Below are 26,129 nucleotides of genomic sequence, written 5' to 3' on the forward strand. Positions count from 1 at the left end.
AGTATTTTTATTTTTTGTGATCCCTATATCAGCATTTAAGCACTGACAGGATTATGCGATTGCTCAGAAATCCAGCCTACGGTTATATTCATCCCTTTTTGTTTGAGATAAATATCAAAATATCATATATTCATTGAAATGTTGACGAAACACAAAACTAACAACTTCTAAGTGTTTTTACTGGTCGATATCCAAATAAAAAACTATATCAAAAACACTAATTTAAGATGGGACAACGATATTAGAAAACATTCAGGAACAAAGTTACACCAAACAGTACCGGAAGATTAGGTAAGGGCTTTTAAGCTCAGCGTATAAACATTGTCTGTCGACATCTAAAAATAAACTTTATTTAAGATACTTTGGCTACATATCCAGGGACACCAATGGTCTAGAAACGTTCTAGAGGGAGAACTCGAAACCGTTGGGTGGGCCAAATGAAGACGATAAAAGGTCAATATGGAGAGACAATAAATGCGATTTAATAATGTCACCGAGGAGGTAAAATAGATAAAATAAATAATGATGATGATGAATTATTTATTACAATCGTAAATAATTATAATAATTAAAAGCACTGTTCTATACCCGTCCTTTATATATACCAGCATCAATTTAAGACGAAATAGAAACACCTAGACGGTCGATATTTCCCAACAAATCTTGTTCTCGTGTTTCTACATCCGTTCTAATCGGCGCGTTTCTCTTCGGCTCGAATTCCATTCAAGAATCGCCAACAACGTCCAACCCCTCCTCCTCTCACTCTTCCTCGTTTTCTTCTTATTCTTCGTTCCTTCGTTTTCTTCTGTCGGCACCTTCGACACGGCGCTAGACCTTAAAAGGTGCACCGTGTGATTCAGTACTGGCCGCAGGGGTCACAGCACGCACCCACAGCTCGCATTCCAGAAGACTGTCCGCCAGCGTTGCCATCGTTCCGATACAGGTCCTACTCGTATTAGAAGCTTGAAATTGAAACACTCTAGAAAATTTCTTAGAAGAAGATTTCTTGTGGTCTTGTTCTTCCAGAGTCTTCAATTATAATTACATTGGCGAGAGTAGAATAAACCATATCGCTTTCCACAAAAGTTAAAAAATTTTCGGGCTGGGTGGTTGTGATTATTACGAATATTTAGTATGATTCCACATCTTGGATATTTATTCAGCCTTTCTACTAGCATTATTTTAACAGAAATATCATTTTTTTCAAAAGCTTTACAAATGATACGATTTAGAAAACTAGTTGTCATTTGAAATATATCTGCAGATTGCAACTTAACCATAATGTAGAGAGGTTTAAAAAATCACATCAGGCTTTAACTTGTTAATAAATTTCATCATCAACATATAACGTTAATAAACTGATCTTTCGAACCATTATTTTTATCTTCTTTGACGACTACTAATGTCAGTTCAATTTGCAGTCATCTTGTACCTCAAATCAGCATTTCTGTAAACACTTCTTCAAGACCAAGTGCTACGCATCCAAAATTCATTTGTCCAAACCATACAGAGGCACTCTTTAAGCAACATCATAACAAAATAAATTACTGAACGTCTTTTTAGAAGTAAAGTGATGTTGAACCAAGGAAATATTCTCTAGTTTGAGAAATAATACACATCATCAATTACATTCCTTCAAGTCATACAAACTCACTTACAATAAGTTATCGAAATATTAGAGCACATATACAAAGAATCTTTGAAAGCATGTTTTTCTATAAACACTCATGCTACTTGTAAAATATTTTAGGCAGGTATTACTGGACATTTTATTGGGCTTGTAGAATGTAGAATGTTTAGGAGGGGAGTTAATCACTGCGATCTTACAGATCTATTGTGTGTTCCCCTTTCTTGAGTTATAACGAGTTATAACTCATCATACAATGTCAGGGCTTTAACAAAAGCCAGCATCTGAGACGGCGCCACAGACGCCAGCTCTCCATCCTCGACTTCAGTCGTACAAAGTTCATGGCACGAATGGTCGTCGTCTCGGCGCACTCAGTGATAAGGTGTTCTGGTGTTTCCCCATTTTCCCCACAAAATCTGCTTTCGCCGTTGTTTCGCAGCTTCAGCTTACTTAGGTGTTCGTTGAGGAGACAGTGTCCTGTTAAAAATCCCGTGACAATCCGAAGATTGTTTTTACTTAAACCAAACCAAACCTTTGATTTTTCTAGGTCGTAAGTTCAAAGGAACTTTTTCGAGTGTCTTAGACCGTTGGAGGACACCCATTCCAAGTTACGGATGGAGTCTTCCAGATTCTACAGTTTCGTTTTCAGTTGGTTCCCGTTTGGAAAACAGAACGGTTCTGGTTCAGTTAGTGGAGTGTTCGCTCCTTTTATAGCTAGGTCATTTGCTTTTCCATTGCCTTCTATCTCTTGGTGAGCGGGCACCCAGAGTAGGAGAACTTTATTTCCTTTGCCTAATTTGTTGAGCTTTTATTGGGCTTACTAAATATACCACAAGTTCTCTCGCCATTGCAATTATAAAATAATTGCAGATATTAAAGAGGAGCCAGTACAGTATAAGTGACTTTCCTCTAAATAAAATATTTGTTGTATAATATACCTTTTATACCCGTGTATATTTTTTGTACCTTAATACACATTCATTTTAAAAAGTTTCATATAGCTATTTGCCAATTGTCTAGTACAAAAAATCACACATTTGCCAGGTCAAACCTGTCGGCAGTGTTCTGGTATTTTTTCTGCTATTTAACAGAATCTGGACATGGCTTCGTCTGTCAATCCCGTCGGCTCTAAATGCTTACTGAATCTTGTATTTTCCTAAACTAAGGTTTTTTGATTTAATTTTTTTTGTCTTAACGATTTTAAATATACTGTGTGAAATTGACTTATTTAGTCAACATAACTCATCAAATATTATGTTCTTCGCCTTCAATTAGAAATAATTCTAGCTGTCAGATAGAATGTCATCGCTTGAATTGTCCAAAACTACTCATTCAAGCTTCTATTAAACAAACAGAATAACTGTTACAAGTAATTATTCCACTGTATGCAAATAAAGAGTTTATAATAAATTATGTTCAGACTCTTATTCATATTATCTATATTCATCTTCCTACCAATTTTCGAGCATCTCTCTTCTCACAAATTCTTACTCATCGCTATAAAGAATCATTTTTTTTATTCTATTAGCTGTCTTATATGGAAGTATTTGGTTAGTTTTGAAAACTATTGATTTTGTCATCATACCAAAAGCACTGGTTTCGTAAGAAAATATTTCTATGTTGGTTGTCCCTTATACTTGGACTTAATTATATTACTTATTGCTATAACAAGAATAATAATACAGCAATTGTCAATTAAAATTCTTAAGATTTTATGATACACGAGACGTATTTATATGAAATATAAACTACTGAGAATTCCCTTGAAGCAACCTTTGTATACTGTAAAAACAATTATGTGTTATAACAAGTTCACCCCCATACAAGAACAGCATAATAAATCATATATTGATATTATTAGCTTCAAGGAACAAATATTTACAGTACCTTGATTGTAAACAAATAAATTAGTAAAACAATTTGTCACACCTTTGAAAAGATTCTTGGTACTTATTAACTCCATGAAATGTATGACAATAACAACGCAATAAAATATAAAAGAAAAGATAAAATAATGAGAGTCCAAGATGGTTTGAGTAGTTTAATAGTCTCACGTATCATCAGCGCAGTCATGAGCGTATTAGAGTTCATCACAGAACTCGTTTTTACGAACTTAAGTGCGGAAGATAACATCATGTATCGGGCTTTTCAGTCACAGAAAAGCTCATGAAAGAAAACGCCTTGCGTAACCATCTTCTAATACGTGTCAAATACTTGTCAGCGAGTAATGGCAGTAAGTAAGTAAGTAATTTAGTATTTAAAAGACCATTTATTAAAAGAATAGCAAAGCAGAAAAATTTGACGTTGTCCAATATGTTGATTTGATGTTGATAAGAAAAATTGCCAGTCGACGGTTTACATTTGATACATACATATATGTTGTCAGTAATTTTTATTGGACCAATAAACAATACTTAGAGTTTCAGGAGGTATATCTCTCCTTGTTTTCAGAAGCAAAAAAAAAGAAAAACATTCAAAATATCGAAATGCTCGCTACTACTACAAGGACAATCTTATTTTTTTTCAAGCAAATTCCAAAATAACAATTACTACCTCATGACCTTTATATAATGAGGAAAGAATAGCGGCCTTAAAATGTTATGTCAGTGTGACAGCTTGGCAAATGTGCAGTTCTTTGTACTAGGCAATGATAATCCAATGAAAAAAAGCTACAAGGATGTATTCTGGATGTTCAGTAATTCAAAGGAGGGTTGATCAGTAATTCAGTTCAATGACTTCTGAAAAACATAGGACTGAAGAATGAAACGTAGAGATCAAAAGAGAACCACAATAGATCTCAAAGGGTCGCAGTGGAAGAGGCCAATAGCCATAGTCACCTCAAAAATATCTGTATATGATATATTTTGTTTGTTTTCACTAATAATTATGGAACATATTTTATGTAAGTGTGACGGCCTGGCAAATGTGCGGTTCTTTGCATTAGGCAAATGCTAAACTATTGACAAAACCTATGGAGGATTTCAGGACTATATGATGTAACGTAGATATTAGAAGAGAGCCAAATAGATTTAAAAAAGTCGCAGATGAGGGCCACTTTAAAAATCTATCTATCTATGTATCAAGACAGGTGTTTGGAAAGTCAAAGAAGAGCCATACATTACCTAACATGTACAGATGACAGTTGCTTCAGTAAAACAATTAATAATTTTCATCTGATTAGAAAGAAAAAATGTATTCAAGAAATTAGCAAACTACTAATGGTAGATATTGTTAATTGGTTACAGTTGAGGGTTGGAACCTTACCACAATACACCAAAACACTTTTACTTTTACACCGGACGCGCGTTTCGCTAACCATGTTAGCATCATCAGCAGATGATTATAAACTTTGGAGGATCAGTTCATTCATTATCGGTTCATCTTTTTAACTCAGAATATTGTTTATACTGCTTACAGTTTTAAGGGCATCAGATACAGAATAAAAATCAAATGCGGTAGACTGTTTCCTATTAATAAATGTTAATATACAGTGAAAATAGTCCGATTCAGCTTTAAAACGAATAATTAATAAAATTGTATGCCCCTGCGAACCGCCCGCTACAGGCTAAACAACAACAACAGCGACAACACCACATTCACGAGTAATTAAATTCCCTTTTAGAGGTCTGCGCGCCGTCGGCCGTCCGTTTCTTTTTTGGCCTTATTCACCTTCAGAAAATCTATTCAGATTTAAATCACTGTCACTATCGGCACTATCAAATGCTAAAGCGATCGTTTTTCAAGACGCCGGCCTTAAACGATTTCGACTTCCAAGAAGCCTCGACCAAGCCTCGTTATTACCTTACGACGACCTGTTGGGGCTGTTTCTTAGCGCCACGTACGAGAGGCGTTTCTCAGGTTTAGCTTTTTTTTCGTTCGCTCGGGTTTGGGCCGTTTGGAGTTTCGTTTTGTACCTCGATGGATTCCTTTTCGGGCCTGATTAAAAATATATAATAATATCTACTATTACAGCTAACTCTACAGACCTGAATCTAATATTTATATACTAGGTGACAATTAAAATCCCTAAACTGCCATTGATTATTTTAACATTTAACATAGTTTCTGATATTCTAAATTAAATAAGATATTTTAAGATGGTTATTGGGCTGGCGTATTCCACTTAGTGATGTACCACAGATATATTTTGTTCTGTAAACTTGGCCAATGTCTCTATTTCCGCAAGAAAAGTTCTCCGCATAGATAAAAAGGATTTTGTTTGGAAATAGTCATGACTGTCTTAAGTGGAGAATAAAATTAGTGCCATCTAATGTTCAAAGTGCAAAGTACTTATTGAAGAACAAAATATCGTAGATTTATGCGGCAGAAATTTGGAAACTACTTAAAGATATTGGCGAATGCAGAATTGGAGAGTTAGCTTAGCTGTTTCAAAAAAGATATAAAACAGCTTTGACACCAGCATATTTTTGACATTATAGATACTCTGGAATAAAAATACAACCTCACATCAGAAGAAACTAGTTTTGCATTAGAGATGGCAAATAAAAAAAATATTCGAGTACCGAATTTCTATCACTTCACGATTTCAAAATAAATATCTGCCATTTAGAAGTCTAATAGATTCACACGAAATTACTTCAAAAATAAGTCTAACATTTTAATAGATGAATAGATATTAGTAGTATGCAATGTGTTATATCTTTTACAATTATTTTTCAATTTATTGAAAGTACTTAAACGTTACAACAGCAATTGTAACTTTTTATTTGATGAATAGATACAGGGTATATTTGTTATAGGAATATTTTTTATAGCTTTATAGAAACAGTTTTTTATAACTATTACAGTCATTTTTCGATTTATTATAAGTTTTAACCAAGTTGATTTTTTTATTTAAATCTATGATTAAAATAAAAAATGCGTTGATTTAAATCAAGTTGATTTAAGTCTTTGCACCTTGCTTCTAAATATCTCATTTTCCCCATATTTTAATAAAATAAATATTTTCTTGCTTTTAGCTGTGTATTTTTTTTTAATTTTGAAAAATCAAAAGTAGAAAAAAAAATAAAATGTGAAAAGAAAATTGTTTTGTTTGTCATAAAGGGGGGAACCAAGCTTTACTCCCACAATCGGTTTCTGGCTCTACCCTTCATCAGGTGGGCTGTCCAGGGGCTGGTTCTCACTCTCACCGAAACGGCAAACGAAACTTTTTCAATATCAATCGACGACGTCGTAAAGTGTCGGTGAGATATTAGCGCATCTCCCTCAAAAGATGGTAAAGAACGTGGGCCCGCTCAAATATATATGAAAATTATTACAGTGTATATTAATAAATAATATTTTCTTGCCTTTAGCTGTGTTTTTTTTTCTAATTTTGAAAAATCGAAAGTAGAAAAAAAAGTAAAAAGAAAATTGTTTTGTTTGTCGTAAAGGGGGGAACCCAGCTCCACAACCAGTTTCTGGACCTACCCTTGATCAGGTGGGCAAACCAAATCTCAAACCTCTCTTTTCAAAATTAGAAAAAAATACGCAGCTAAAGGCAAGAAAATATTATTTATTAATATACACTAAAGCTGTAAGAAATTAGTTCATTTCTCATACATTGCACTCTACCTATCTATTTATTCTAATATTAATGTAGAAAAAAATCAATACCTGTGCTATTTAGCAATTTTTAAGATTGCTGGGCTATTATGAATTTCATAAACATCCTGTTCGAAACTGTCGTTGCACAACTTCCTCTCTATTTTCGAGCACTATCAACCTTTAAACGCCCAAGCTCGGGTCTCCTTCACACATTTTTTCGCTAAATTACCATTTTTATTCGGAAACGTTTCATCTACTGCTTTCTTTTCCATAGTCATTCGCGTTCCCTACGTATTTCTCTCGAGGATTTACTTATATAGTCACATCAGAAAAAAATATATTATTAGTTTTATTTATGTTGTTGTGTGCGTAATGCCACCCACAATGCAGCTATTAACGCTTCTGTACCAGTTACATTCAATATAGACTAAAACAGATCATTTATATTAATTATAGTTCATTAAAATTATTAGTTTCTAATCTGTGGGTATTGAATTAACACCACACACATACTGGTAACGTGTGGGTATCTCTTTTATCTCTATAATTGTAATAGAATATTTAGACTAGATTTTTAGTTTATAAAGAAAGAAGTATTTCGCAGTCGTTATATCTAAATCTCTAACAAAATTAAATAAAATAATTACAGATTAGTGTAATTTCTTTTCCCAACTAATTTCCCTATTAATAAAATATTCTGTTTCTCTAGAGATTCATTATTTATTATCAGATAACAATGCAACGAGACAAAAGGATTTGTTGAAGTTAACAGCTATTTTGTATGCACTGAACACGATAAAAGAGCAATTAATGGTTTATTAACACTGAGAAGTTGTTTTCCTAATTGATATTTGTTGCTTTATAGTTTAACACACACACACAGAGTTGAAATTAAAACTTTGATTAATTATTGTGCAACATTGATAATTACCTTACTGTTTCTTTATGGTGTATCAAGATCTAATCGGATTTTGACTTTAAAGTACTTATTATGAAATTTAATTTGTAAAACTAATAGAACTTCTTGTTTAATAGACAATAAACTTAGATGTAACTTAAATTTTTAGCCATTAATAGTTTAAACACGAAAATAATGGTTTTAATTTTTTAAAAGGTGCACAGCAGTCCAACGAATCATGAAAGATTACGGCAGATTCAAAGAATGACAGAAAATACAATTTACTTGTGAATTAAAATGCCAGACACAACTGCCACTCACTGTCTTGGATTTTTTCGGTAAACAGGATATAAAGGGTATTCCAATAAGAGTTTTCGGATGTTGATAACGAATAAAATAAAAGATGCATAACATACCTAAAAGTTATTTATGACAATGCGTGGATCACAATATCTGCCAAATGGCCACCACGACATCTCTGGCAGGACACAATTCTTTTCTTGAAATTTTCCATTACTGCTGAACACATTTCTGGAGATATGTCACGAATTATTCTTACAATTGTTGAATGATTTGCAGATTGCGTTCGTAAGCTTTGGTTTCTACATAGCTCCCCAAAAATAATCTAGCGGCGTCAAATCGAAGACTTTGGTAGCCAGTTTACATCCTCATTACTGGAGATAAGCCTCCCACCAATACTGTGTACTCAATAAATTCAATGTTTCACGTGTCTGACATGTCGCACCATCTTGTTGGAACCACATATTCTCTATATCCATTATTTCATACCATAAAAAACATCAATCATCGTTCGGTATAGTTCTCCGTTTACTGTAACAGCTTGTTTTGGTTTGGTTCGTTTTCATCTTCTTGATGCTTGACTTGACACCGCTAAATTATTTTTGTGGGGCTATATGAAAAGCAAAGATTATGAAAAGAATCCGCAAACCATTTAGCAATTAAAAGAAGAAATTAGGCGAAAAATTAGTGACATAACTCCAAAAATGTGGTCAGAGTTATGGAAAATTTCTACACAGGAATTGTGTGCTGCCAGAGAAGTCCTGGTGGCCATTTAACAGATATTGTGTTTTATGTATGTCCACATTCTCCAGCTACGCATTGCCATAAATAACTTTTAGGTATGTTACGAAACTTTTTTTTATTCGTTATAAACATCCGAAACTTCTTATTGGAATACCTTTTATATTGCAAAAGACTATTTTGTGATGTATATCAAGGTTAATTGCTAGGTTTAGCCAAAAATTTATTTAGATACAATTAAAAATTGTTAAACAATTATAATTTTCCATTCCCACTCTGTAATATTACAGAATAAAAGACAAGTAATTAACATCGACGGTGTAAAATATATCTGTTACAACTAGATATACATAAAATTCTTTTTCAAAACATAAAAGAACAAATTGACAATTACTCAAGGCAAAAAAGCCTAATTAAAAAGTTTAGTAAACTAAAAGTATGAGATTGATTGTGGATATATAAGAATTTAAAAAACAGAGGGACGAAGAAAACATCTTTTTACCTAAAGAAGTTGCAGCCTTTGATGGACATAGAATCATTAGATGATCAAGAAATCTTATTCATCATACTTCCCGCTAACTGAATGTCATAACCAGATAGTATGGATGAACCTCATTGCATCAACTAGAACGAAGAATATACACCAACGTTATTATTGTTTTTTCTACCATGACTCGCTGAAGAAGCGAAAGAGAAATTTATTTATGTTGAAGGAGCTGAAAAATCAGAATATTTAAAGAACTATTCCAAAAACCCAGTGATTGAGATAGACGATGAACCAGCTTTGCCAATATTAAGGCCAATGTTTTTATCCAGGTTTTTATCATTCTAAGTTAATTTTTATAGGCCAATTTGGTCTTTCTTCGTCACAAGCTGCGTGTTTTCTCTGCCTATCATCATTCCGTGAAAGAGTGTAGATGTTTTTATACCGAAGTATTCATTCATTTGTAAGCTTTGAATTATCAGAGTTATTTGAAGTTTCATCGAATGACTAACGCATATTATTTCAAATCAACAAAATGAAATCAACTCCTTCATCATTGATTAAAAAGTATCTAATTTAATAGCTGTTTTTATGTATTTTTAATTGACAGGTAACAGGTAATGTTTCCAAATAAAATTATCTAAGAATCCATTCTTAAGATGTAATAAAATGGACTTAACAGATTTTTTACGAAGTCAATCGATTCTAGAAGGTGGCCCAAATTTCAGACTGCTACACCTACTTTTTCTACTTTTCAAGTTGGTGTTAGTAGATTTTCAATCTGGTGTTTTTCTCGTTCCGAGATATGACCAACATCGACTTTTTAAAAACTTATGGCTTCCCAAATACAATAATATAGCATTCTTCAATAAACAAAATAAATACCAAACCACACCAAATTATGGATGACACATTAAAAGAAAATGCACACGACATGATTTATTATTTATTTAAGTATTTTTTATTGCATTTTTTTAATGCATATGTGAACAAAATGACGAAATACATTCATATGTTTTATATTTTATACAAAAATGCTATAAACCCATGTGGCGCCTTCTAGGTATTTATTTCTTTACTTCCCACACAGGTATCTTTATTGTTTTCATAATTACCCAGTAGTAAGCAGTTTTACCGTAGAATGCATTTGTTGCTATTTTATTTGTGTATTAAGTTAATTGGCTCTTAAGACGTTTATAATATAACTTAGATAGTAAACTAGCAAGCTGAACTTGCATATATTAGTAGTTTGTAGAAAACCACACTAGATTGGATATTATTATCTTTTAAAAAAGTTATAATGGGTCAGTTGAGCGTCGACGCGTCAAGTTTTATTATCGACATCGGCACGTCGACAATATGTCGACCAGGAAGTAAATGTCGACAAAGTCGAGAATGTAACAGACGCAAGTTTAAGGTTAGGTTTGTCATTAGAAGATGAGTGATTAATTCCCAGATTATCATCATTAGAAGCAGAGAAGTGATTAATTAATGATTCCACATTTCTTCTGATATTTTTGGTTATTTAGTTTGACATAGTAGGTTTCGCCCAATAATTTCGTTTTTCTTCTTTAGTACAGTCACCAAGATAACATCATTTGTTCTTAAGTGAATATGATAAGTTGACCGGCACAGCGTTGCCCACTTTTACATATTTTCTTTTAATCAAAATATTTTAGAAAACATAAATAAATTAATTATAAATATATAAACAGTTGTCAAACAAAACTCGCCTTCTTAACAGCACTGAAGGGACATAAGGGCCACATTACTACCGCGTTCCCGTTCAAAATATTCTAAAAGAGTTGTGATGAGTTTCTTACGGGTATTAAGCCATCTTGTATACTTCACACTAAAGAAGGTACTATAAAGGACAATCTTCGCCTGCAAGGTATGCTAGTAAAAAAATTTAAGATTAAAATATCACTACATAAGTCATTTAAACCAAAAACTCGTAATACAAAAATAGTGTCAAAATGAATGACAGTGTCACGAAATAAATAAATAAATGGGGCAACGTGACATTTTTTACAGCCGAGCTACCACCTGAATCCCCACCGGAAAATTTAAACTCCAGTTAGTCAACCCGGCGCCGAATATGTCCATGGTTGGCAACAAGAAATTTAAAATTTGCGCCCTTGATTACGTAACTAAAAGTTTAATTGGTATCGAATATAGGTACGCAGAATTCATTAAAGATAATCATAAATCATACATACATACTGCCATTACTCGCTGACGAGTATTCGACACACATCAAAAGATGGTCATGCAAGGCGTTTTCTTTCATGAGCTTTTCTGTGACTGAGAAGCCCGATACGCGATGTTATCTACCTACCGCACTCCGGACTTTCAAAAATCTCATTGCTTTGTTGCCTCTTTACTTTTTGGTTGACGCTGTTAACTGAGTTTACAATTCTTCTCCATTCAGTTCTATTATGAGCTGCTTTTTCCCACACTGCATGTTAATCCCTTTTAAGCTTTCGTGTAAAATGTCCTTGTGCCTTCTCAGTTGTCCACCCTGCCTCCTCTTACCGTCTACAAGCTCACCGTAAAGCAGAGATTTTGGTATGAGGTTCTCTTGCATTCTGCATACGCGACCAGCCCATCTTAAGCGGGATTTTGTAACCATGACTTCAACACTCTCGCAGTTAGCTTTTTCAAGGACCGATACGTTTGACACATAATGGAACCACTGGATTCTTAAGAGTTAACGAATTAATCATAAATCGCTGTCTAATCAATAGACTGTAATAGTATTAGCAAACAAGCTAGAGTAAAATGACATCGAATGAAAGACATGTAAGAATAATTTGCAAGGAATGTATTAACTATTACTACTGGTAGAATAGATCTAAAATAGAGCTGCCTGTGGTAATAATGATGCGATATGAATTGCATTTCATGTGAAGCTTAAATTAACATAAATAATCTATATACAAATAGGTTAATTCCAGCTTATCTTGGAGTATTTTTCCACACCCTGTAGCATTATATCCCTATTATATTTTCACCCCTTCGGCAACACAAACTCGATCCGGGGTTGTTGAGGTCATGCCTTTTTTCGGAGAGGGTCTTAAAGTAGTCGTGTCACATTTTGCTTCCGGTTTGTCCCATTACAAATCGAATTTCGAGGGGCTGTTTCCATGTCGGAACTAGATTTAAGAGGCCATTTACGAGCTTAGAGAGTGTCTGTTCATATTTTACTTCAGAGTAACCCGAGTTGGAGAGTTGTATTAGGATCATAAATAAAAAGACCAACTGTAAAAACATAAAATAAAATAAGTTCACTTTTGAAGATCTATTCACACATGTCAGTCACGTGACGTCTTCCGTCAAATAGACTCACTTACGACAAAAAGATATATTGTTGCTTTTAATTTCACCTGACATGTTCACACACGTCCGGCTCCGTTAATTATTTTACCGCCAGTCTCGTTTCAGTGTCCATTTAGTCACAATTTAAATTTATCATCATCGCTGACTGTCTGTCATAAACAGCCCTTCTTCAATTAGTATCTGTTTTTTAAGTAGAATTCTGTATTCATCATTATCATTTTCAGCTTATTCAACCATTTCCGATTATGGTGTAGCCTTCTTCACATATTTAGATACCTCTCTTTGCAGTTGGGCCCATTAAAAAGTTAATTGTTTGTTTTAAATGTTTATTGTTGGCTATGCGGGCCCAAGTTATCCCTGCTAATTTCTTAATATCATGGTCCCAACTCAGGTTCGGTCTTCCCTAGGTCTCTTAATTCATCGTGGGTACCATGCTGTAATTTATCTGGTCCATCTGTTGGCTGTTATTCTTGCTAGGTGTCCTGCCTATTGCCATTTAAAGGATTTGACTCTCTGAATGCCATCTATTACCGACCGTTATTCCCAGCATATTTAGTTCCATTGAGCATTGTGCGACCTGCAATTTCCTTATGATGTCCGTTTTAAGTGTCCAGGTTTCGCATGCATAGGTCAGGACTGGTAGTACACATTGGTCGAATGTTTTCTTCTTAAGATAGAGTGGCATTCTAGATTTGAATACGTTTGAGCTTCTTCCATAAATAATCCATGCTAACTTAATTCTTCTATTGATTTCTGGTAGTAGAGATCCCGAGTTGTGTACTAGTGGTCCCAAATATAGAGGGTGAGTCTTACATAAGTGCAAATATTTTCAAGGGTGGTATATTTCGACCCCAGGAACACGTCTATGATGTTTTTTTCACTAAAAAAGATGTTGAAAACTATTTTCTTTTAAATTTCCCTGTATATTTTTGGACAACTTTTTAGAACTGCCTGTTCACATTTTTCAATTTTCCCACGGTATAATTTCTTAATCTCTGATATTACCATAGTTACGGCTTTACTCTATGGTTATGGCAATAAAAGGAATGCAAATACATATAGAAAAAATCCGGTGGCTCTCAAAATTTTAAAAAAATCATTTTTTTTTAAATTTTCAAACTTAAATAACTCGGTTGTTTTGAACTTATCTGAAAAATGGTGAAGATAAAATGTGTTTCTTTTATCGAGATCTACCAGCCCTGAAAATATTTGCACTTATTTAAGATTCACCCTGTATATATTCTTCTACTATTTCCACTGTTCTGTTATTTATTAGAATGTCTTTTCTTTCCACTAGTTCGTTGTACATTACTTTAGTTTTTCATAAATTCATTTTGAGATGCACTTGCTGGCTGTATTTACTTCATTAATTTGTGCTTGTAGTTCTGCAGGACTACTGGCAATTAGGACTATGTCGTCAGCGAATCTTAGATGTTAAGACATTTTACATCTATTTTTAATCCTTTGTTGGCCCAGCAGGAGTTGGAGATCTATATTATTAAGGAGCATATAAAATAATCTCTAGACACTATAAAATACTTGGATAAGATACTCTAAGATACTAGGATTTGTTTCGAACATCGATTAATTCATTATTAATTATAATTAATAAGAGTAACGAATTATCTCTCAATTTCTCTTTTCGATCAACTTTTATGTACTCATTTCCCCTATAGGTTGTAATCCTCTATATAAATGGCTTTTATTTTTAATTTAATAAAAAATATAGAGATTTATTATCATCAGACTTAAAATATAAAATTATCAATCCAAAGTACCTACTGAAGATTTTATAAACAATATGACAAGATCGTTAACACCAAGGAAGATTTCACCAAGGAACTTTATCTCTTTATTTTATGTCAATCTAACTTGCCTAAACTCATAAATTCCTCTCTTTATTATGCTCCAGATTTTGTTATACTTATTCATAAGTCTCCAATCTCCAATGACAGTAAATGTTTTTGTAACAGGCCCATGAAAAATAAAAGCCTCCCTTTTTGCAATTTTAAAAAAGGAATGTAATAATAATTTTAAAACATATGTAATTAGAAGAAATTGCAGTCACAGTATATAGATCTGTTTTAATTACTGTAATTCTCTTTAATTTTATACGACTCTTTTCTTTTTAATTTTATACGAATTATATTTGTAATTATATTATCTTTTCTTCGCATTCAACATTTATTTCTTTTTTCCTGTAAAATAAATTGAAAAAAACATATTCAACTAATTTTGAGTCTTGGTTGAAGATTTAGATTAGCTATTTGAGATGGATATCGGCCTGTTCGACTGCGACCTCTCCAGATGTATTGTGGTCCTCTTCTCATCTCTAGGTTACATTCTCCAGTGCTATACCCTATTCAATAAGTCTAACAACTTGCATACTGAACCCTACATATAGCTCTTTGTCAATGGCCTATCATTGCTTAATACAAAGAAACGCACATTTGCCAGGCTGTCACATTGACATCAAATGTGTTCTGGCGTTTCTTCTACGAATTGACAGAATCTGCACATTGACTCCTTAATATTATTTTTGAGATAAACCGATGTAAAATAGTTGGTTATAACCATGGTACAAAGAATACAAGGTATGATATTGCGCAGGTTGGTCGCTACGTCACAGGTGATAACAGGCGCTATTGGTCAGCACGCTCCGCGCGCCAGTTCAAATTGTCAAGATATTGTTATAAACCTGTTTTTTGTTTATATACCGTCATTGAATTATCGCTAAGCAAGTTACTGTGGAGCAGTGCGTAAGGTGTCGGGCTAGGAAGCGAGAGACCGGAGTTCGAATCTCGGCCGGGACATAACTTTTTATTTATTTTTTTAAATACTGTTGTATTCTATAGTTTATTTTTGTAGTATAAAAAAAAGACTATTTATTCTGTTATTTTTAATCTCCGGTATTAATATAAATTGATTGTTGGTACAATACCTCATTTAATATAAAATAATATTCCACTTTTTGAAATGTATCGGGCCCTAATTGTACCTAAAAGTAATATATTTTTAATGATATACCATATTGTAAACTATTTAATATTTCAGTCACTTAAAAATTTAATTTGCATTGAATAATTGCCTACCATTAAAGGAAATTTGAGCTATATAATCCTTGATGGGCATATTCTGGGTATGCAAATACTTCCTCTAAATTTTGGGTTTCGTTCAACCAATTTATTCTCAAAACCTGAAACATCTACATATAAAAAGAAGCACAGGTCACTAATTATAATAAACTTCACCCTTGGAATTACTTCCACTAATTATAATAAACTTCACCCTTGGAATTACTTCTATCACAATTACAATACATTCATCTGCATTGGCATTTTCTACTTTTCGATGGAAAACAATAAAATTCCCAACATTTTTCAAAATGATGTAACAATTCCTCTTGTGGTTACTTATCCATATATATCCTCATCTCTGTCCTCATGTGAAATCAGAGGTAATGAACATGAAAATTATTTACCATAAACATCGCAAACTAAAAACCTAATAAACAATTTTATAGGTACCGAATATAGAAATAAATTTAGTATTCTTACCCTATTATGGTCCAAAGTCCAAATCCATGTTAATAGATAATTATTATTTTTAAATATATTTTTTTGGAACTGCTGGTTTTAGTAATTATTAAATTAAACGAACTAAAAAGTCTTAAAAATAAACAATTCTTAACCATAACCCCAAAAAATGCAGATCTCCTGTCAACTTCCTTTATTTTTTATTTATTCCTCATTTTCCTAGTGACGTCACAGGTGGTATGCGCGAACTGAACGAAATTGGAGCCGCTATCGATCATACCTTGTATTCCATGGGTTATAACATTATACAAAATGTCTAAAATCTTTCGAATCAATACAAATAGATATCGATAATTTTACAGTTAGGGGGTTGGAACCTTTGGTGTTACAACAGCAGAATAAAACAATAATTCACCACAGTACACCAAAATACTTTACTTTTAAACACTGAACGCGCGTTTCGCTAATCATGTTAGCATCATCAGCAGATGATTAAACTACTTTCTTAACACGATACAGTTTTAATCATCTGTTGATGATGATAACATAGTTAGCGAAACGCGCGTTCACTGTATAAAAGTAGGTAAAATGTTTTTTTGCGTATTGTGGTGGACTCTTTGTTTTATTTTGTGATCGATACTTTTTTTCAAAGTAAGTATCTTTTCATAATACAACAAATCGTGAGATACTCTAATAAAAACTGCAAGTGTTAAGTATGTAAATATAGGCATTTATAGTCCATTTTTTTAGAATTTCACTTTCTCTTAAACCATATATGCAAAATTTACCGTAGCAATTTTAAAAGAATGCTTTTGCACAATAATTTTTCTTTCAATTATTAGCAGTTATCTTACGTGTTAAGTAACCTTTGGGACGCTTGATTGATATTTTGCCGTTCGAGTTTTCACAATATCGATAGACTTTCACCAGAACCGGACTTCGAAAAAGATAATTGTCTCTGTAATTAACATGTGACAATTTTCAGTATCCTTCTAACTAAACTGATATGTCAGTCAATATGTTTTAATCTGGATTTTTTTTATCTTTTGTGATAAGCAAGAATGAAAATTTTCTCTTTGCCGTGAAATAAATAATTAATTATCATTAATCATTATCTAGTAATTATATGGCTTCTCTAAGTTCTGGATTTTTAATTTATTAACATATGAAGCTAAGCTTGTGGCAACTGGACAATATATAATTCAGTTTTTTACAAACTACCTATACAGGGTGAATCTTAAATAAGTGTAAATATTTTTAGGGGGAGTTAACTTCGACCACGGAAATACCCTTATAAGTTTTTTTGCAATTTTTTTTTTGAAAATTAAGAATTTTTTGATAAATTATTTGGAAATTTTTTTAGTTTTCAGTTAAAAATTATAATTTCTTGATAATATGGCATATAGATAGCAGATTAAATTTACAAGAAAGAAAATCCAGAAAAGATCTAGTGGTTTTCAAAATTTTAGAAAAAAATATTTTTTTTGGAAATTCTCAAAGTATTACTAATTCAGTTATTTTGGATTTATTTGAAAACGGTAAAGAGAAAATATGTTTCTTTTATCGAGATCTACCGGCCCTAGTTAAAACGAATGTAATTATCATCCATACTTTTTCGTATCAGGTACTTTATTATCGATGGTCATTGTTAATCATGTGTTTCTTTGTCATTTTGACCCTGTTTATTTTCTACTGTCACCCTATTATCCTCGTTTATGGTGTCTCTTTCTTTAGTCTTTATGTTTCTCAGACACCCCTGTTTAATTTTGGTGGTTCATCTTTCGTCAATTCTTCTCGCTAGGTGTGATCTACCCATTTCCAATAAAGGCATTACATTTTGTACTCAAGTGTGTTAAATGGGTCTTTTGATTTATATACTCTATCCTCATGTGATCCCTCTATGTTATTTTAAGAATATCGTTCCACAGACTTTTGTACCTATCATTCATCAGCTTATTCAACCATTTCCAATTATGGTGTAGCCTCCCTCACATATTTGTACCCATATCTGGAGTAAATTCTTATTTTACTGAGTAGTAATATCAAAAGCTTTTATATGGGTATTCATCTACTACTTCCACTGTTATATCATTTACTAGTTCTCTCTACATCTCTACTAAAGCCTTAGTAAAAAGTACATTTCAGAGAGATGATTCAGTATTGATGAGTGGTGCAGAGACGTGAAAAATTACACTGCCATTAATTAACGAACTCCAAGTATAAACTGCTGACTGAGAAAAATTGTAGGGATATTCTAGCCAAACACTATCAGAAAAATTTATGAACCTTACCTAATCAGTGGCAGGTAAAAAAGAGATCAAACTGAGGAAGTAGAGGTGGATTGGCCACACACTAAAGCGAAGCGGCAACAATATCGCTGCTATTGAGTGGAACAAACAAGACAGTAGTCATCCTGGACTGGTCTTCCAAGATACGCATGGTAAAAACCAATTAAAAAGGAGATCAAAGTACTAAACTGATCATGGCAAAATCGCAAAATGTTAAATCAATTGCAAACAACCGAACTCGCTTGAGAGCATTTATTGAAGCTCTATGCTCGATGTATGGGAGAAATGATAACTATATAGTGAATTATTTTTTCCCTATTACCTCTAGTAAAGATAGTAAACGATAGAAGTTTCAATAATAAAATAAATTTTACATTAATTGATTTTTTAACTGTTTCTAATAATATCGAGGTTAATTACTGTTTGTATATGTCAGAGAGAAAGAACGAATCGGAACAGCGAGAGCTCGAGAATGAGAAAAAATAGAATGTTGTTGCAAAAAATCGAAATTCTCATCTAACGGATCTAAATTGCCTATCAAAATTCCCTCGAATTCTTTATGAATGTACCAGAAGCAGACTGGGAAAGGAGAGAGAAATACTTTCTAGCGTCTGGCCGTATCAAAATTATGGTGAAGGTTCCGTCACTGGGTCAACGACCGACCCAAACAGATAAAGGCTTGACAAAGGCTTCAATGCTCCAAATTAATGAATTATTTGGTGTTTTCATTAATGCCTAGAAAAATATGCCATTTTAATTGATTTAGAATGACTTAAATGAATACAATATGAGTATTTTACGAAAATAAGTTTATTAAATTATTAGATATCTCTATGCTATTGAAGTTTGAAAAATGTTCACTGAATTAGTTCAGACAATCAATAATAACTGTTAAATAATAAACTGAATTTTTTATTTCCCCCTGAATCCAAATATAGCATCCGTTTACTTCCATCTCCTCCTGTTTTGGTGTGACGAAAAGGATTATTTTGACTTTTACATTGTTATTTCTGGGATACTAGAGGTATTAAGTGTTCTGAAAATATGTACTTTTGTAGTAAGGCAGCAGACTTTTTTAGGGGGAGGGAGTCTCGCCGAAATTGCATATAAACGTAATCGAATTTTTCGTTTTTAATGATTATGTTGCTGTTATTGATTAGGCTCCAATACTTCTCCTTCCTGGAGGTTGATATCGTAGCATTTTTTGTAGAATTTTATCATCTGCAATTCTTACGTATTCCTTGACCACTGAATAGTCGTCATCATCAACCCGCCTGAAGTGTCCACTGCTGGATTGCTGCCTCCCATAAATCTTTCCACTCTTCTCGATCGTGTGCCACTTGGATCCAGTTTCCTGTAAATTTCTTTAAGTCATCTGACCATCTTGTCGGAGGTCTGTCTCTGCTTCTGAGGATATCCTGTCTTGGCCGTCATTCTAGTATTAGCTTGGTCCATCTATCGTCTGTTCTTCTGGCAGTATGTCCAGCATAGTTCAATTTGAGTTTTTTTGGCAGATATATAGTATCTGTTATTCATGTACGGCTGCTGCGGTTTTATAACTGTATTGGGTATCTTAGAAATCTCTTAGAGATATACCAAGCATTGCTCTTTCCATAGCTCGTTGGGCTACACGATTTTTTTCCATGGACTTTTTCGTCAGTGTGTGTCTGCACCATATACTACTGGCATAACGCACTGATGGAACCTTCCTCCTTAAGCACCTTGAATAGTGCTTTGTTAAAAATCAGCAGAGGTGATGCCAGGACTCAATTTTTTTCTAAATTTGCAATTATACCAAAGTGGGTCCAAGGAGTTTTTTAAAATATTTCTACAGACGACATCCAAAAAATAACAAAAGTACAATCTATATGTGAATTAAAATATCAGACAGAACTGTCACTGTCCAGTATCCTCTCGTTAAACAGTCTACAAGTATAATCCTTACGATTTTTTATTTTCTTTTAATTTTTGTTTCGATTGACCAAGGGACACAAACCAATGTTTGAAACGTAGTGTTTCTAGTATGCTAATTCACTATTTTTGGTATGAAAATAGTCCTCATTCTTCACTGAAGTTAAGCGACGTTAAACGATGTGGGTATTTGGACGGATAAACGTCTGAAGAACTTAATGGTCCTGTTGATTAGAAATAAAAGTGAGAACTATCAAGCGCACTGTTCATTCACGCCATTTAGAGGCCGGGTGAGCCGAATATATCGGAAGAGTCGATATAGACACTCCCTAAGAATGTAGACCATTATGTGCCTGAGGACAACGTCCTAGTAAACAAAGATGTTACTACCTTCCAGATTATCGATGGCAGCAAAAAGAAGAAGTTGACTTAAAATATTTATCTCTAATTTTATGCCAGTCCAAAAAGTAAGTAGTATTAAATTACTTGTTTTTGCTTCAATAATATATCACCTGGACAGAATTAGAATTATACTTAAACGAAAATGACTTCAATAACTTCAATGGCAAAATGAAAATGAGGTTATTTATTCTAGTATATGAAAGAAGTTGTATATTTTGCTTCAAAAAACGAGTGTCTTTGAAGATTGTAAATGCTCATATATATTCACTCAGGTTTTTTAATTATTTTGATTTTCTCAAAACCATTTATGGTTCAATGGTCAATTTACACTAGATTAAGTCAACTACAAAATATATTTGATTCGGATAATGCATAGTGGATTAAATTGAAATAAATGATGTGCTATTAGATTAATTCAAACAGATTTAATATCATGAAGTTAATCCCTGAAGATAGGGGCAGACTACAATACGATAATATGGGGAGATTAATATTATATACAGGAAAGGTTCCTACGATATCTATATGACATGTTCGCTTGTTACAAACATTTGTCAAGAAGACAAATCTTGCAGTTTTAAAACTGGTAAAAAATAATTGAAGTTATCTTATCACGATTAAATTAGATAGGTAAGTAATCAACCAATGAAATTTTCAGAATATTTAAACACAATATTACACTTAAACCATATTTCATTACTGAGATTTAAAATTAAGTAAACCAAAATTTATTATATTTAATTCTAGAAGATTTAAAAACATCATTGGACAGTAAATCAGATGAATAAGTTAATTTTATGTTTCACTATTAACTGGAGATAAATCTATTAAAAAAACAACTTGATAACGTATATTGCGAAAAAATTACATTATCCATTACCAATTTCATAAGTTTCAAGGATGAAATTTTATCTAAAATCAACATTTTTTCATTTCGTTTCATCTGAAATGCTTATACAATACATATTTGGTATTGTATAATGGAGTATTTTTTATGTCAGCATTTAATTCGTCTTTTAATGTAATTGGCGATTTGATTTATTTAGTGTCATTAAAAAAGTTTAATGACCTTTTGAAATTTCCATTGAAGATTTTCAAAAATTCTCAAAATTGAAATATTACCTAAACCTAATTTTTTTCATTTGGTTTCAACAAAAATGCTGCAATATGAAATATCTCTGCAAGTAGGTATATCATTTTATAACAGCTTGTAATTCATCTTTTAATGTTATTGGCGATTTGATTTATTTAGTGTCATCAAAAAAGTTTAATAACCTTTTGAAATTTCCATTGAAAAGATTTTCAAAAACTTTCAAAAATGAAATTTTATCTAAAATCTAAATTTTGTCATTTCGTTTCAACAAAAATGCTGCAATATGAAATGTCTCTGCAAATAGGTATATCATTTTATAACAGCTTGTAATTCGTCTTTTAATGTTATTGGCGATTTGATTTATTTAGTGTCATTAAAAAGTTTAGTGACCTTTTGAAATTTCCATTGAAAAGATTTTCAAAAATTTTCAAAAATGAAATTTTATCTAAAATCTAAATTTTGTCATTTCGTTTCAACAAAAATGCTGCAATATGAAATGTCTCTGCAAATAGGTATATCATTTTATAACAGCTTGTAATTCGTCTTTTAATGTTATTGGCGATTTGATTTATTTAGTGTCATTAAAAAGTTTAGTGACCTTTTAAAATTTCCATTGAAAAGATTTTCAAAAATTTTCAGAATTTAAATTTTATCTAAAACCTAAATTTTGTCATTTCGTTTCAACAAAAATGCTGCAATATGAAATGTCTCTGCAAATAGGTATATCATTTTATAACAGCTTGTAATTGGTCTTTTAATGTTATTGGCGATTTGATTTATTTAGTGTTATTAAAAAAGTTTAGTGACCTTTTGAAATTTCAAATGAAAATATTTTCAAAAATGAAATTTTATCTAAAATCTAAATTTTCTCATTTTGTTTCAACAAAAATGCTGCAAAAAGATATATCGCTTTATGGCAACTTGTAATTCGTCTCTTAATGTAATTCGTGATTTGATTTATTTATGTCATTAAACGAGTTGGATGACCTTTTTTACGCATCACAATTCGAAAAAAATGTATTTTTTGAGAAATTTCAAAAAGCAATCAAAACCTTGTACTTAATTCCATATGTTGGAAGAAAAATTAAACCTTTCAACGAAAGCTTTGGGCTTTTGTATAAGTTTTCATTAACAAAATTTTCAAATTTTTATAGATAAAATTTTATCTAAAATCATCACTTTCTAATTGAATTCGACAAAAATACCAAAAATCAAATGCTTAATAGATAACTTTATTACAACTTGATTAATCCAATGTCACAAAAGAAACTGAATAACTTTTAAAAAAATCAACTTCTTTCAATGATAAACTTTCAAAAATGTTACAAAATTTAGTAAATTTAAAGAGGCATTACTTCAAGGATTGATTTCTAAGAAATAACTTAATTAAGATAATTTGTAATAGATTAAATAAATTACATTAAACAATCAGGGTAAAGTAAAAAAATCGTGAATGATTTCGAAAATAAAAATTGAAATAAAAACTTTAGAACATCCTAAATTTCTATCTATATCGTAAAAAATTAAAATATTCCAGTATCATAAGGTCGCGGAGATGTCTTTATCCTAAAACCAGCCCGAATTCATATATTCCGAAAAGAAAGATAAGTCATGCAAATAAAACTTAAACATGTATAGCATCGAGTGAGACGACAGACATCCGTTACATAAGCACGCAGTACATAACACACGTATAAGCCGACCGTGTGTGACTGTCGTGGATTTGACAAAGTTTGTTATATATGCAGAGAGGGACCGATATATTTCGCTTTTAAAACACACACACACACACACAAGTCTCGTCTGCTAGGCAACCGAATTTAAAAAAATTCACCAATGACTGTGTAAAATATTTCGGCTGTTTGACTTCTCCTTTAGGGAGCCTCCATAGACTAGACATACTATACGTCCCCCCACATAAAAATTACAATTAGATTCCAGTCGGCCAGCGTTTGTAGACCTTCTTGATTTGGCAACGTGTTATGTATAGATATATTCATCTACTTAAATATATATATTTCAAATACCTTGATTTTTTCTGAATGGATTATTAATATATTTTTGAGAGAGGATTATGAGAAAGTGATTTAGTAACTAAACACGAGGAATATTGAGAAATATAAAAAATAGGTTTAAAGACAATAAAAATAACTTACGGATATTTCGCGGTGGGTTTTCGTGCAGGAAAAAAGTGCAAAAATCCATCGAGTAAAAAATGCGACGACACAGAAAATATCGGACTTTGCGAACGACCGCAAGCTCACGCGAAACCGTTTTGACAGCGACTAGAACGATATTGCCTACTGTTTTCTTACATAGTAACCAACCGAGAACGGGTACGGAATGTGCGATGCGCGAATCCTGCGAGTGGAAACGAGACGGAACTACGTCGGCCTTACGTCAGCACACAAGCGCACAACGGAATCGGCCCGTCCTGCGAGTGGGGAGATCGGGCAAACGGGGTGATTTCGCCCCTAAACCGGGTGGCAAACCGCCCGAAAGCCACGTGAGTCGTTGGACGAACCCTTGGCGAAATTTCCATGGCACTAAAGATGGAATTTGGTGGCGAAAAATGGGCGAAAATTCGCAAAGCAGACGGCAAAGTCGGCGGCCGGGCGACGTGAGAGGAACCGTCCAACAAAATGGCCGCGGTTCGCCGATTCGATTTTAAATGCGCATTTTGCCGGATATTTTACCCATTTTTCGCAATATACCACCCTTTATGTATTAGGATTTTCTAAAAAATCACCTAGAACAACATTACAGTCCTGCCGACTCAAAAAAACATATTTTTATCACTCAAGTTACGATCGGTGCCAGACCACGTCACCTATGATGACGTTTTCATTTTTTATCACCCTTTTTAACCCAAAATTAAGCAAAATTTCGTCAGATTACGTTAAATCAAACCCCAAAGAACCTTTTTCAACAAAAAACAATTACAATATCATCTAAAAAATCAGGTTTTAAGTCAAAAGCGCTCGGTGACCTCATTTTGATAAAAGCCACCCCCTTTTGTAAATTTTCTAAATGTTTTTCGTCTAATTTATTCTAAACAAACCTGTACATCATATATTAAAGATAAGATAATTAAAATTACCCTTTTAGACAGTTCTCGGCATATTTCTTTTTACAGGTCTTTGCAAAAACACCCTTAAATAAAGGATAATTACTATAAATGGCAAAGAAATTAGAATTATTGGCTTTTTATCTTTCAATTATACCTAAATTTGTTCTCGATAGGTTTAGTCTTAGATTGTTATGAACAGTTAGGCCTAAAACTGATATTTAGGGTTTGTTTCCAAAAACAGACCTTTTCTGATAGGGATTTCTGACTTTTTTGGTGTCATTAATCATTCTAAACACTATTTTAAGTATTTCCTTAAAATTGGTGAATTTCTGAAAGCTTTTATGAGCTGTTTTTATCTGAAACCAAAAGTTGACCTTATTCATCAACCCTTACCATATAATACGGGTTAAATTAGCGTTTTGCAGACTTAGTAGAGTAGAAATTAATTATACTAATGTCTACTGCTATAAACTTAATTATTCTATACTGTTTTATAAATATACTATACATTAAAGGTTTTTTGGTTTATTAAATGCCTTGTATTAGATTATATACTTATTAAACATTTGACAAATTTCCACCTTTTATCTATACATATTTTCCCCCAAATCTCTGAAAATTACGAGAAAAACATCCCGATCCAAACATACACAATTTTAATCTGTGCCAGACCACGTCACCAATGATGACGTTTTCACATTTAATCACCTTGTTTAACTCGAAATTATGCAAAATTTCATCATATTCCGCTAAATTAAAGCCCAAAGAACCTTTTTTAATTACAAATATTTGCAATATGGTCTAAAAATTAAGTTTCTAGTCAAAAGCGCTCAGTGGTCTTATATTTGTAAAAAAACACCCCCTTTGTAAATTCTATTTTTTTCTTCCGTCTA

The 26,129-nt window shown here is 32.6% G+C and overlaps 1 long non-coding RNA gene across 1 annotated transcript in view; it reads right to left on the reverse strand.

Moving 5' to 3' along the window:
* The window catches only part of LOC115889703, a 126,534-nt gene extending 102,068 nt beyond the window's left edge, over positions 1-24,466 (reverse strand). Inside the window, exon 1 of the long non-coding RNA XR_004051491.1 lies at positions 24,323-24,466. This is a non-coding gene — a long non-coding RNA (uncharacterized LOC115889703). The remainder of the gene's footprint in view (positions 1-24,322) is intronic.
* Positions 24,467-26,129: the final 1,663 nt, after the last annotated feature.

The sequence above is a fragment of the Sitophilus oryzae genome, unplaced genomic scaffold, assembly GCF_002938485.1.
Source record: "Sitophilus oryzae breed Bouriz unplaced genomic scaffold, Soryzae_2.0 scaffold_829_pilon_pilon, whole genome shotgun sequence".
Lineage (NCBI taxonomy): Eukaryota > Metazoa > Arthropoda > Insecta > Coleoptera > Curculionidae > Sitophilus > Sitophilus oryzae.